We start from the raw sequence: 6,055 nt of genomic DNA on the forward strand, positions 1-6,055 counted from the left end.
TACGAGGGTTCCCTTTTCTCCACATCCTCCCCAACACTTACTATTTCTCGTCTTGTTAATTATAGCCATTCTGACGGGTGCAAGGTGACATCTCCTTGTAGTTTTGATATGCATTTCCCTGATAATTAGTGACATTGAACATCTTTTCGTGTGCCTGTTGGCCATCTGTGTACCTTCTTTGGAAAAATGTGTTCATATCCTCTGCCCATTTTTTGTTCGAGTTGTTTGTCTTTCTGTTGTTGAGTTGTATGAGTTCTTTACATATTTTGGGAATTAACCCCTTGTCAGATATATGATTTGCAAATATTTTCTCCTAGTTGTCTTTTCGTTTTGTTCATGGTTTCCTTTGCCTTGCAGAAGCTTTTCAGTCTGATGAAGTCCCATTTGTTTATTTTTCTTTTGTTTCCCTTGCCCGAGTAACACGGTATTTGAAAAGATGCTGCTACAACCAATGTCAAAGGGTGTACTGCCTATGTTTTCTTCTAGGAGTTTTACAGCTTCAGGTCTTATATTCAAGTCTTTAATCTGTTAATGATAATGATCTACGTTCATTCTTTTGCATGTGGCTGTCCAATTTTCCCAACACCATTTATTGAAGAGATTTTCTTTTTTTCATTGTATGTTCTTGGCTCTTTTGTCAAAGATTAGCTGTCCATAAACGTGTGGTTTTATTTTTAGGCTCTTGATTCTGTTCCATTGATCTGTGTGTCTGTTTTTGTGTCAGTACCATGGTGTTTTGATTACTATAGCTTTGTAGTATATTCTCAAGTCAGGGATTGTGATGCCTCCAGATTTGTACTTTTTTCTCAGGATTTCTTTGGCTATTTGGGGGTCTTTTGTTGTTCCATACAAGTTTTAGGATTCTTTGTTCTATTTCCATGAAGAATGTCATTGGGGTTCTGATTGGGATTGCGCTGACTCTGTAGATTGCTTCAGGTAATATGGACATTTTAACTATGTTTATTCTTCCAATCCATGAGCATGGAGTCTCTTTCCATTTCTTTATGTCTTCTTTGATTTAAATGAGTCTAAGAATTTATCCAATTCTAGCTTGTCCAATTTGTTGGGATTTAGCTTTTCACAGTATTCTCAAATAACCCTTTGTATTTCTGTGGTATCACTGTAATTTCTCCTCTTTCATTTTTAATTTTATTTATTCGAGCTTTCTCTTTTTTCTTAGTGAGTCTGGCTAAGCGTTTGTCAATTTTGTTTATCTTCTCAAAGAATCAACTCTTAGTTTTGTTGACCCTTTCTATAGTTTTTTAAGTCTCTATTTCATTTATTGCTGCTCTGGTTTTTATTACTTCCCTCCTTCTGCTGACTGTGGGCTTTGTTTCTTCTTTTTCTAGTTCTGTTAGGTGTAGTTTAACATTGTTTATTTGAGATTTTTCTTGTTTGTTAAGGTGGGCCTGTGTTTGTTATGAATTTTCCTCTTAGGGCCCCTTTTGCTGCATCCTATAAGAGTTGGTATGTTGGGGGCCGGCCCAGCTGCACAGTAGTGAAGTGTGCACATTCCACCTCAGTGGCCCACAGTTCGCCAGTTCAGATCCCAGGTGTGGCCATGGCACCGCTCATCAAGCCATGCTGTGGTAGGAGTCCCACATATAAAGTAGAGGAAAATGGGCACGGATGTTAGCTCAGGGCCAGCCTTTCTCAGTAAAAAGAGGAGGATTGGCAGCAGTTAGCTCAGGGCTAATCTTCCTCAAAAAAAAAAAAAAAAGGGTTGGTATGTTATATTTTCATTTTCATCTGTCTCCAGGTATTTTGTGATTTCTCCTTTAGTTTCTTCAATGATCAAATTCATCCAGTATCAGTAGCATGTTGTTCAGTCTCCACATATTTGTCACTTTCCCAGCCTTTTTCTTGTAGTTGATTTCTTGTTTCATAGCATTGTGGTTGGAAAAGATGCTGGATATGATTTCAATCTTCTTAAATTTATTGAGGCTTGCCTTGTTTCCCAACATATAGTCTATCTTTGAGACTGTCCCATATGCACTTGAGAAGAATATGTACTCTGCTGTTTTGGGATGAAATGTATCTATTAAGTCCATCTGGTCTAGTCAAATCTCCCCTTTTTATAAGGACACCAGTAATATTGGATTGGGCCCATCCTAATAACCTCATTTTAACTTGATTACCAATGTAAAGACCCAATTTCCAAATAAGGTCACACTCTGAATTAGGATTGGGACTTCAACATATCTTTTTTGGGAGATACAATTCAACCCATACCAATTACCAACCGAATTTAACTGATATGTATAGCACATTCCACCAATAACAGCAGAATACACATTCTTTTCAAGTGCACATGGAACATCCACCAAGATAGACCACAGCCTGCGGCATAAAACAAACCTCAACTAGTAAGTGTCAATACTTCCAAACTCCTTTTATATAAGACCAACATAACTCTAATACCAAAACCAGAGACTACAAAAAAGACAACTACAGACCAATATCCCTTGCAAATACAGATGCAAAATCCTCAACAAGTTATTATTAAACCAAATCCAGCAATATATAAAATGAATAGTATGCCACTACTAACTAAGATTTATTCCAGGAATGCAAGGCTGGTTCAATATTCAGAGACCAATCAACAGAAGCTACCATATGAACAGTACAAAAGATGGGGCCAGCCCCGTAGCCGAGTGGTTAAGTTCATGCACTCTGCTTCAACCCCACGGTTTTCCCGGTTCGAATACTGGGAGTGGACATGGCACCACTCCTCGGGCCATGCTGAGGTGGCGTCCCGCATGCCACAACTAGAAGGACCCACAACTAAAAATACACAACTATGCACCAGGGGGCTTTCAGGAGAAAAAGGGAAAATAAAATATTAAACAAAAACAAAAACAGTATAGAAGAAAAACTACTTAGACATATCACTTGATGCAGAAAAAGCACTTCACAAAGCATCCAGTCATAAAACTCTCAGCAAACTAGGAGTAGAAGGGAACTTGCTCAAGGAGAGGAAGGGCACTGACGAGAAAGTCTACAGGTAACATCACACTTAGTGGTGAAAGAGGGAATGCTTTCCCTGAGACCAGGAACAAGGCAAAGACGCCCCCTCTTACCACTCCTGGTCAGCCTCACAGCAGAAACTTAGCCAGTGGAACAAGGCACACAAGACAAATGAAGGCATTCAGACTGGAAAATAAGAAATAAAACTGTCCCTATTCAGAGACAACATGTTTGTTTACGCATAAAATCCCCAAAAATCCAACAACCCCTAGAGCGAATAAGTGAGTTTATGAAGCTTACAGGATAAAAAGACAACACACAAAAATCAACTGTGTTTCTAAACATTAGGAATACACAATTGGAAACCAAAATTTAAAAAACACCTTTTACCATAGCTCAAAAAAGAAAGAAATGCTTAGGCATAAAGCTAAGAAAACATGTACAGGATATGTATGCTGAATGCTACAAAATGATTTTAAAAAACCCCTAAGACCTAAATAGAGACAAATTATACACATGGATTGGAAGACAACAAGATGTCAATTTTCCCAAAACTGATCTATAGATTTAACACAATTCCAGTCAGAATCCTAGCAGGGTTTTTGTAGATATAGATAAGTTGGCTTTAAAATTTGTACAAAAACAGCTGAAACAATTTTGAAAAACCAGAACAGAGGGAAGAAGAGAAGTGAAGGAAGAGATATGGACATCCATGGAACACAACAGGTCCCACAAACGCGGCAAATGAGCTTACGCAAGTACAAAAACGAGTCACTGGGGAAGGAGAGGCTACAGCTGTGCGAACAGCCACACAGTGGACATCATTTCAGTAAACGGTGCTGGGACAACCGGCTATCCACATGCACAAAAACGAACCTAGACCCAGACCTCACACCTGATACAAAAATTAACTCAAAATGGGTCGTAGATCTGAACGTAAAATGCAAAACAATATACACTTGTAGATGGTGTTGGGCAAAGAATTCTCAGATCGACTCTATAAAGGCATAGTCCACGTTAGAAAAAGCTGATCAACAGGACTTCATCAAAACTCACAACTTTTGTTCTGAAAAACACTGTTAAGAGGATGAAAAGATAAGTCACAGACTGGGAGAAAACATTTACAAATTACATATCCGACAAAGAACTTGTATTTAGAATATATGAATAACCCTCAAAACTCAACAAGAAGAAAACAAACAACCCTATTTAAAAATGGGCAAAAGACAGGCACAGACCCTTCAGCAAAGAAGACACTCAGCGTTGTCAGACACCAGGGAAATGCGCATCAAGCAGACAAGACACCACTGCACACCTGTCCCAACGGCTAAAACAGAAAAGCAAATGATGCAACGCGAAGTGCTCCTGAGGACGTGGAGCAACAGGATCTGTGACCTGCACTGGTGGGAACGCCCCTGCTACTGTCTCAGTCAGCTCAGGCCACGTAGCAAAACCACAGACATTTATTTCTCACAGTTCTGGAGACTAAAGTCGGAGATTAGGGTGCCAGCACGGTGGGGAGGGCCCTCATTTGGGTGGCAGACTTGTCACCGTGTCCTCACACGGCTGAAAGGGCGAGGGAGCTCTTTGGGGTTCCTTTCACAAGGGCATGAATCCCATCCATGAGGCTCTGCCCTCACAACCCAAGTGCCTCCCAAGGCCCCACCTCCTAACACCGTCACCTTCAGGGTTAGGTTTCAACATGATAATTTTGGTGGGAGGTGGACATAAACATTCAGACCATGGCAGCTACTCTGGAAAATGGTTTGGCAATTTCTTACGAATTTAAATTACACTCACCTTGTGACCAGCAACACCACTCCTTAGAGAAACAGAAACTTATGCTCAACAACAACCTGTACACAAATGTTCACAGCAGCTCTACTCATAAATGCAAAAACCTAGCAATCATTCAAATACCCTTCAACAGGCATATGTATAGAGACAAACTGTCATCCATCCGTACAATGAAGTGCTGCTTGGCAAAAAAAAAAAGAGGAACCAAGTTTTGACGCCTGGAACATCCTGAATCTCAAAGGCACTCTGCTTAGTGAAAGAAGCCATCTCAGAAGGTTACACGCTGGGTGACTCCATCTACGGCACGTTCTTGAAAAGACAAAAGCGTGATGGAGAACGGGCCAGTGGCTGTCAGGGTTACGGGGGGAGTGACCATGAAGGGGCAGCAGCTCTGAGATGACGGAGCTGCTATGCATTGTGGTCGGCGTGGTGCTTACCTCAGTTCACACACGTCTTCAAACTCAGAGCGGCACTCAAAGAAACATCACAAGTCAACTTTACTATGTGACAAAAAACTACTAGGGAGAAAACACATTTACCTGTAAAAGAATAACAGACTTGCAACAGGCCCAGGCAGCAGTGGGTTCCAGCGTCAAAGTGCTGAGGAAAATAACCATCAACCCAGAATTCTGAACCCAGACCGTCAACACCAAAGTGAGGGCAAGATGAAGACACCTGCGACACAGGACAACCACAGGCCCGAGAGAGAACTTCAGCTGCATCCCCTCTCCAGACAAGGACACAAACAGGCTACAAGCCAGCTGTGAGCAAACAGCACACGCCATGCTGTGATCTCTGTTGGATTTTTACAAAAACTATTTTTTGTGTTGAAGAAACCAGAAGAAACTGAAGTTCTGGATAACATGGAGACTAAGAGAGCAGGAGGCCAAATAAAGGCAGGAATTGAAAACCAAATCCCAGTGAGAGTGTCAGACGACACAGCAGCTCCTCTAACAGTTAAGCCCCTGGCCCTGCAATCCCACGTGCAGGCGTCTTCCCAAGAGAAGTGAAGTCACACATCCACACAAAGCTCGCACACCGATGCTCACAGCAGGACGACTCACAACAGCCAAAAAGTGGAAACCACCTAAAAGTCCATCAACGGATGAATACACTAAGTGGGGTCCGTCCACACAGTGGAGTATCATTCAGCCTTGAAAAGGAATTAAGTCCTGATTCATGCCACAGAACCCCGAAAACTTTATGCTCAAAGAAGCCAGACATGAAAGGCCATGTTGTATGATTCCACTTACACGAAAGTCCAGAACAGGGAAAGCCATGGAGACAGAAA

The sequence above is a fragment of the Equus asinus genome, chromosome 10, assembly GCF_041296235.1.
Source record: "Equus asinus isolate D_3611 breed Donkey chromosome 10, EquAss-T2T_v2, whole genome shotgun sequence".
Taxonomy (NCBI): domain Eukaryota; kingdom Metazoa; phylum Chordata; class Mammalia; order Perissodactyla; family Equidae; genus Equus; species Equus asinus.